Genomic DNA, 9,566 nt, shown 5'->3' with positions numbered 1-9,566 from the left:
TACATTTGCTGTCTATACCCTTGTCTTCTGCAAAGCAGAGAAAAAAGTTCATGTATAACCCAAGTCATTCTTTCAAATATGTTTTTGCTGCGTGCAAGTTCAATGTGAAGTTTCCTTTTTAATATACTGGATTCTGCGTATTCTCAAAAGGAGGCCCTCTAGGTGGAAGGGCAGGATTTGAAGTCATACCCTAAAGTTCCTGCTATCCACCCTGCATCCTGCACATCTGTCCGTGGGGAAATAGCCTCGCCATCAGACCTACAAGCTCCCCTCAAAGAGGCTGGCCTAGATATCAGCACGCCAAGCCAACAACTGTGTAATCAGTAGCTAGGAAACAGCAATGGCCCGGAGCAAAGCTGGAAAATGACCCATTTTACATCCCATGAGTCCTGTCTCTTATGGTGCCGGCTAAAGCGGTCAAAGTAATGAAAGTACCCTAAAAAAACAGACAAGCCAATAATGCAATTCTTTCCTGTTGCTTCATTTTCACTTGTTTTTTTTGTTTTTGTTTTTTGGTGGAAATTGTGGCTTTGTAAAACCATGTGTTTTCTTAAGGTGACACATTTTGCAAATCTAAATGCAAAGTTAATTTAAAATATTGTGCCATGTAGCAGAGCTGTTTGTACTCAGCATCTTGAATCTTTGGAATTGACTTATCTTCCCTTGAGTTTTGTTAGCCTGAGGAAATTCAGAGCGTTCAATCACTGATTTTTCAGCGAAACTGAAAACGATCTTGCCTAAGAAGAATTGTCATTAACGAATTCCCATATGGAAAAGTGACAGGCAAAGTAAGCCCAACCATACAAGGCCTTGTTGATTTGTGTTAACAAAACTTAAACATTAAAAAGCCCTGGACATTCTGGGACGTCTGCCTTCCACAAGGATAAATTATTAAATAATGCTTTTTCATAATTAATAATATACATCGTCATGCTGATTTAAGCTGAAATGCTCTGTAATGAATGTTCACAAACATTGTGGTTGTCTGGTTATGTGGCTTTTTAAGAAGGACTTATAAATCTTTTAGTGAGTGCTGTGTAATCTAACTTCTTGAATTACCTCTGCATTGGACTTTTAATGTGTTCTCCTTTTTCTTTTTTTTTTACACATTAATAAGATTGCAGAAGATGGTGACCACAACATTCAAGTTCATCTGAAGCACCACATCAAAGTTTAATAATTGTCTTGATTTAAACCATCCCCCATGGGCCTGCACACAAGTTTCCTGAACTCTTTGAGACGTCTCTAAACAATTGCCCCAGTCCCCGGTCCTACTTGTAATTTACTGCTTAAAATGGCTGAATGCAAAGAAACTGATGGCAGCTTGGGTTGTTTTTGCTCTTTAATAAAACTCAGAGCTGCAATATTCTGTGTATCTCATCTCTTGTTTCTGATTTTGCATCCTATTTTCTGTAGGAGACCCTGCGTCAGCTGATTATGATGCCTCCTCCCAATGTGCTGCTGCTGGGCAGGAACCAGGTCTATGGTACGTCAGCTCTTTAAAAAAAAAAACGATTCTCAGAAAATGCACAATAGTTCCAGTAGCTTGAATCTAATCCTTCAGGAGCTCTTACAGAAATCATAAAGCTGCTGTGTGTAATTTAAATTTTACTTACTCCTTTAAATACTTTCCTGTCCTTTCCAACTCTCCCTTTATGTCCCCCTGGACAGTTTACGCTTATGGTTTCAGGAGTTTTAATTATAATACAATATCTTTCTTCAGAATAAAATGTGTACATATCGAGAGGCGTTTGTTTTGATTGACAGTATTTCCCGTTCAAACGTTTGGAGTCGGTAAGATTTTTTGTATACTTTAGCAAGGATGCATTACATTGACCAAAAATTGTAACGACAGTGGAGTCATTCAGGTTCCTGGGCACCACCATCTCTCAGGACCTGAAGTGGGACACTCACATTGACTCCACTGTTAAAAAGGCCCAGCAGAGTTTGTACTTCCTTCGCCAGCTGAGGAAATTCAACCTGCCACAGGAGCTGCTGAAACAGTTCTACTCAGCCGTCATCGAGTCTGTTCTGTGCACTTCAATAACTGTCTGGTTTGGTTCAGCTACAAAATCAGACATCAGAAGACTACAGAGATGGTTCGGACTGCTAAAAGGATTATTGGTGCTCCCCTGCCTACCCTCCAAGAACTGTATACATCCAGAGTGAGGAAAAGGGCTCAGAAAATCACTCTGGATCCATCACATCCAAGCCATCTCCTTTTTGAACTTTTGCCATCTGGTCGGCGTTACAGAGCACCGAATACCAGGACAGCCAGGCACAAGAACAGTTTCTTTCCCCAGGCAATCTACCTCATGAACAGTTAATGTTCTCCCATTGTGCAATTAAAGTACAGTATGTGCAATAACCTTATACTTATTTATCACCCTAAACCCTAATACATCTCTACAACTTATTCCATCTATACCACACCTGTACATACAATTTATTCTTTTTTTTGTGTGTGGTTTATTTATGCATGTGTATTTTATTCACGTCTCATTTTTATTATGGTGTCTTAATAACTTAACAAGATAATACATCAGAAACCCTTTTGTTTTCAGATTGTCAGCAGCATGTAACTTCTATTATCTATTATGCACCTTCTTGCCAGGAGGTGTTTTGAATTGAGCAGTATGTAGATGATACACATTTTTGTAATCGTATAAAGCTATACAAAATGCTGATTGATTTTTTTTGCACTCCAGGTGACTCATTGTCAGGAGAACATCTTTGATCTGCACTGGTTGGGGATTATGTCTGCCTGAAAGAAGCCACCTACAGGCATAATGAGTGTCTTAATAACTTAACAAGATAATACATCAGAAACCCTTTTGTTTTCAGATTGTCAGCAGCATGTAACTTATATTATCTATTATGCACCTTCTTGCCAGGAGGTGTTTTGAATTGAGCAGTATGTAGATGATACACATTTTTGTAATTGTATAAAGCTATACAAAATGCTGATTGATTTTTTTTGCACTCCAGGTGACTCATTGTCAGGAGAACGTCTTTGATCTGCACTGGTTGGGGATAGAGGGTCTGTGTCCAGAGGAATGGGAAAATCTCTGCAGAAGTATGAGCATTAATCTCAAAATATTAGTGGGCCAGCGAGACCGGCAATTTGAGGTATCTTCAGAAGTCTTTTAGAAGTGACAAAATTCATTCCCTTCCACACCTTTTTAGGAGATGATCGTTCAATTTCAAAAAGGTTTATTGGCTGCAGTATGAAGGAAAATAAATAATAGTCGGTTCATAAAATGATAAACAGCCAGTGCATGTGACTTTAAATGTCTATTGGGTGAAGCCAAAACCAAGCCAAAAATGTATTTTCTCGTCTGCCCCCTCTCACTCTTTCTGTCTCTGCTGGTAGGCCATCGTGGAGTTGATGCAGGGGAAAGAGTCGATGAAATCTGTAGTGTTTGGTGATGACTCCTCCCTCACAGAGTCTGCCAGCAGCTGGCTCCCTTTATCCCAGCAGCATCTGGCACTAGAGCTGATGGACGCTAAAGCCAGGATCAAACACCTCAGACAGGACCTGTGAGCTAATGCACACACGCTAAAAGGATCTACACATGCACAGATATGATGAATGATCAAACTTGTACGTTTATCGGGGTATATCATTGCAATCATTTTAGTAAGCAAAAAATCATGGTTCATGACTGTAACTTCCCGTTTCAATAGAGACTGTGTCGACACAGAATAGAAAGCTGCACTAATCAAGCCATTTCCTGGGTCATTAACTGTTAAAAATAGACAATATATTGGCAGCCATATGCATTGGTCAGCATTCATGATATTTTTATTAAATATTTTTATTTCTTAAATTTTTTTATCATAATTGAGCATTTTTATTTGTATTTATTTATTAATATTGAAAGCCTATATTTAGTTTCCAGTGTACAAAATGATTTCAGTCATGACATCTCTCGGGATAGATTATAAAAGCTTTATTAATGTTAATAGAATGTGCGTAGGTTTGGTCTTGGTGGACTAGATCTGCTACTCTGCTGCTGCTGCTGCTGCTGCAGAGCAAGTAGATTCGCTTCTGCTAAACGCTCGGATCATAAAATGAAAGGGCTCATCGGATGAAAACCGGAGTTTTTCCATGTTTAAGTGCTATAATTGAGTGTCCGGTGCATCTACCAACTCAGAAAACGTGAAAAAGAAAAACCCAGTAAGTTTAGTTTTGTAAGCCTTTCTCTGCAAGCATGTGAGAAAATGAGCCGATCAGATTTCTCTCCCCCTCTGACATAGGAAGGGGTTCTTATTATAATATTACAGCCCATTAATCTGCACGTTTCCACCTACGGCACTCAGCCGCCATTGTTGTTTTCTGAAGCGACAGCGGTGTACTTGTTCTGACGCCATGGCAAAAGTTTGCGGAAAACATACTAAAACACAAATGAACACAGACGAACACAAATCATTATTTAGAGTTCCAGCCTCAGAGTGTCAGGATCATGGACCTGTTTTGTTATGTTTTGCCCCTGTTTCTGTTCCTGTGTTCCCTTTTTTGGTCATGTTCCTGTCCTCGTTTAGTTAATTAGTCATTCTGTGTACCTGTGTTAAGTAACTATCCCTTGTATTTAAGTTCCGGTTTGTTCAGTCTTCCTTTGTCGGGTATACTTGTTGTGAACGTCATCCTTGTGCTCTGTGTCTCCATGTTGGATTATTAAAGACTCTCGTTTTGTGAAATCTCCTCGTTCCCTTGCTCCAGCGTATTGTGACACATATTTTTAGTGGAAATCCCGGAAGGGGGTGGGGTGCGCAGTAACTCATTATAATTTAAAGAGACATACACCAAAATGGGTTGGTGTGAGCAGAGCTGTTTTTTTCAGAGCTGAAGGCAAAAAGGGTGTTGTTTACACAGCCATTGAGTGTTTTTAAGCAAAATATGTTACAGACATTTCATGAAGACCCTAAAAAAGGATGCCATCTTGTGGCAAATGTTCATCCGATGTGCCCTTTAAAAGGAAACATGCTGGTGCTGCTAGTGAGAAGAAGATCCCCCATAGCAGATCTAGGCAGGTGGTGCTGGGGAGGCGGTGGGCTAAGATGAGGACACGCATAGCGCGCAGACATAGCATTCATTGAATATGTCCTGGTTATATAGGTAAACAGTAATGAGTATATGAATCCGATTGGCTGGGAACATTGAATTGAATTAACCAATCAGAACATGAGTAGAATTTCATGGCTGAACAATTTATACCTCATATTACTTCAAACAATGTTATGCAATTAATAATAATTTGCACTATACTAGAGTTTAAATAAAATGTAAGCATGTATGTTATCTTATTTTCATTGATTTACTTATTTGATAATAAATAAAGGTTCACTGATTAATCAGCTAGTTCTGTGGTTACAGTAAAATGTATGTAGGAAGCTTGCCCCAGATTAAATAGACCCTTGCACAGTGCAGGGCACAGTGGTACAGTCCGTCCTTATTCTGCTGGCCTACTTTGATCCTCTTAGTGTAATGCTACAGACAGTCAACCCCCCTCATCCACCCATCCATCCTTCCATCCATCAGTTTTTTCTATCCATCCTCAAACCCGCTGTACAATACTGCTCATACTGCTGCTTTCTTGGGCGTCTATTTTGGAGTAGTCCTTGAGCAGCACTTGAGTGTTAATGTCAAAACAAAACAGCATGGCTTTCTCAGTGTTTTAAAGTGAATATGTGATGTTTCAATCATCATTTATAGGAAGCAGACTTCAGTTCAGCAAAAGTCAGTTTAATTTGGGGATAAAACATCTTTTGTAGTGAAAATTCTCGACATACTGGTCTATGAAATAACAGAGTTTGGACAATAATTTTTAGGTGATTATACTTACTTTCTGGTGTAATTTTACAATAACATAAAATAATAATTTAATTAAAACATTATTATGTAATGTGTGATGTGAAAAATGCAATATTGACTTTTGCAAAAACACAGAGCACTACGCAGAAAAAATATCACAATGGTTTTAAAATAACTGCCTTTCTGATTTTTGTGTAGCAACTAAAAGCAGATATGCACATTTTTTTTTGTTGTTGTTACCTTATCGATATGTCAAACATAGGCTGTGCCTCTTTGTTAGCTTGTGTGTGCTTGTAGTAGATGTGCATTTGTGTACACATTTGCATGTGGTTATATTAGCATTTTTTTTTGCACGTACTTATGTTAATTTGCACACATGTTTGGGTGTGTGATTCTGTGCATACTTTTTCTTCTCTGATTAAGTGATTACATGTTAATCACTCCCAGTGTTCGAACTATACCGTGGACTTTGGGGGAGCCAACTTGTTTTTGTTTTTATAAAGGGGGGGTGGGGGGTGGGGGTTTCGTGCGCTTGCGAGTGCCTCAAAAGGGGGCTTACAATGAATTACAAAGATACATAACAGCTACAAGTGTATGCACTACTTGCTTTATGCAAGCACTATATAGGATAAATCACTATTTACCCTATTATACATTATCGACACATTGATAGCATTAATACCATAATTCCGCCATTCAATTAGGCCTAAGACATCGAGAGTCACGCAGGCCTATAACAACCCAGCCACAACACATAATTGCGAATAACATGCCTTACCTTAACACAGAATCGACCAGAGCCCAACGTTTATATTTTTTCTACGAATCTTTGAGTTAACATGTACTAAACATGAGTGGAATTTGCACCACAGCACCCCCACACCTTGATGCTCATGACAAGAATAGCATGTATAGTTATCTTTATTGAAGTGAATTAGGTTTAAATCGCCGTCATGCATGAATGAATGATATTTTTGCAATTTTACACATAATAATCCACGATGATCACATTACACAAAACTGAAATTGCACATCAAAATAACACATTGTCAATATTTTTTGAGACCCCCCCAAAATTTCACAAATCACGTTTTCTGGGAAGCCCATGTCTTATTAGGGGGAGCCTAGCTCCCCCGTAGTTCGCACCCTGATCACTCCTCTGAACCTGTGTGAGTATTGAATCTTTTAAATCTTCCAAACATCTTGTCGCCTGTGCCCCAACAGAGAGGAGAAAAGTGAACAGCTTTTAGACTGCAGGCAGGACCTGGACAGTGTGGAAGCTGAGGTTAAAAGACACCAGCAAGAGGTACTAAAAATAAAATATTTTTATATATGGCTGATCTAAAGCTCCAATGATGAACTTTCACTTTTGTCACAATTTATATTTTGCTACATTATTTTTTTATTCTTTATCACATATGCTTTTATGTTATAGACATGACAACTTTAAAACTTTAACTTTAATATATAATATATTTTAATATATTTTAAAATGCAATTTAATTCATGTTTTTGCAAAACTGAATTTTTAGCATCATTACTCCAGTATTCAGTGTCACATGATTTTTTTCAGATATCATTCTAAAATGCAGATTTGGTGCCCCCCAAAAAAATTATTATTATTTATTTATTTATTTTTATTTGATGGATGTAAAGTTCAAAATAACAAACTTTAGTGTATGTGCAGTGTATTCAGCTGTCTAATGTGTTTTAGGAAACAACCGTGGACAGGAGGCGAATAGAGGAGCTGCTGGAAAGGAACGTCATACTGGAGCTCTCTCAGAAAAGGAGTATGGAAGAATCAAAGCGTTTGGGCTGGGAGCTAGAACTCGCCAAGAACCCTCAACAGAATTCAGGTATATATAAACATTAGCACTGCCAATTTGACAAGGCATCTTAAAAATGTAATGCTTGTGGACCATTGTGCCATTGAATAAGACCCTATGTTACTCCAAACCTTGCTTTGAAACCAAGATCTTGCTGTTACATAGAAGCATACGGTAGCTTGCAAAAAACTGTAAACGTGAATAAACCTAAAATATGTGTCTATGGTTGCAGAGTCGAAATCTTTGGGCCAAGAGGTAACTGAAATGACATGTAGCAGGTTGCTGAAACTGGAGAAAGAGAACCAGAGGTTGTTGAAGTCCCTGGAAGAACTTCAAGGAAACAGTCGTTCATTGAATGAGATCATCTCTGAATCTAAACATATTGAGGAAAATGGGAGGATGGACATAGTGGACTATAAGACTCATAAATCTACTCCAGCATTTACCAACATGCACAATGGCCAAATTATCACACCGACTCAGAAGACCAGCAATCATTCTCTTGACACAGAACATTTGCATATATCCTTGGAAAATACTAACGGCAATCTTCTTTGTCTTGAAGTTGAGGTCCATGAATTGGAGACTGAGAACCAGAGTCATCGAGTCAATTTCAACCAAAACCAAGGACAAGTAGATATAGAAAACCAAAGTCTAGTGCATGAGAATGGAGATTTGGAGCAAGATAGGAGTTGTCTGGAGAAGGAGAATCGGAGATTGTGGCAGCAAGTGAAGATCCAGGAGGTCTCGTTGGATAGTAGTAACCTGAAGTTGATAGTCCTTGAGAAGGAGAACCGTACCCTGGTTAAAAAGGCTAACTATCTTTGTGAGGCCTGCGCCAAGAACAAAGAGCTAGAGAAGGAAAACCAGGAGCTGATTCAACAGACTGGAGTGGATAAGAGGATGCTGATGACATTACGAGAGGTTACCACTACAGCAAAGGCTTTGTAGATGATTACACTTTCTCAGTGTTCTCTTATTTTTCTCAAATTTACTGTTTTCCACTCCAGGAGCTGCTGGACCAACGGTTGAAATTGCAACAGAACGAATCTGATCTTGAAAAATTGACTTATGAACTAGAGAGGATGAGGCTAAACCAGGAGACACGAATTGGAGATCACGAGGCTGTAGACCAGGGGTATGCAGACATTCAGAGAAGCCCAAGGTGATACTTTTAAATGTCAGATTCCTTAGAAATGTCGAATGACCACCTTTGTCTTTGTCTCCATCACTCTCTCTCTCCCAGTCTCAGTCAGTGTAACCAGTTGGAGTCAGAGCTGGAGTCTTCTCTAATGAAATCCCTGAAGATTAAGAAAGCGAGAATGGCTGCCCTCTACAAGAATCGGCAAAGATAAACCAGCAACTAAGACAGGATCTTAAAACTGTGAGTTGAAAGCAAGTTTATTTGGTAGCCATGCTTGAATGGGGAAAGACCAAAACAGTTTACCAAACTTATGTTTCACTAACATATTTTAAAGGGGTCATATGATGCGATTTCAATTTTTTCTTTCTCTTTGGAGTGTTACAAGCTCTTGGTGCATAAAGAAGATCTGTAAAGTTGCAAAGACTAAAGTCTCAAATCCAAATAGATGTTCTTTATAAAAGTTAAGAGTCAACCACACCTACCTAAAATGGCTCGTTCTAACACGCCACCACATGTCTACGTCATTATATGGGAAGATTTCCATAACGCCGCCCAAATGTTCACGTAAAGAAAGAAGGCGTAACTTTTATTCTCACTGTAGTATTGTTGCCATGTCGTGAAGGCGCTGTGTTTCATTGTGAAAGCGAAACTACTTTGTTTGGCCTTCCAAAAGAGGACGTTATCTGCTTCGTCATGCCTGGAGCTGATCCATGCTGGTCGCTGAGGAAATACAACAACTTTGCGCTGTGGATCGCCGGATCGGCTTTCACCGTGGACGAAG

At 39.0% G+C, this 9,566-nt stretch overlaps 1 pseudogene; it reads left to right on the top strand.

Annotated features, from left to right (window-relative positions):
* The first annotated feature begins 398 nt into the window (after positions 1-398).
* Positions 399-9,566, top strand: part of LOC107567728 (girdin-like) — a 19,201-nt pseudogene continuing 10,033 nt past the window's right edge.

Source organism: Sinocyclocheilus grahami, unplaced genomic scaffold (genome assembly GCF_001515645.1).
Source record: "Sinocyclocheilus grahami isolate Dianchi unplaced genomic scaffold, SAMN03320097.WGS_v1.1 scaffold1185.1, whole genome shotgun sequence".
In the NCBI taxonomy this organism is placed as follows: domain Eukaryota; kingdom Metazoa; phylum Chordata; class Actinopteri; order Cypriniformes; family Cyprinidae; genus Sinocyclocheilus; species Sinocyclocheilus grahami.
This window is presented reverse-complemented; position numbering and strand designations above follow the sequence as displayed.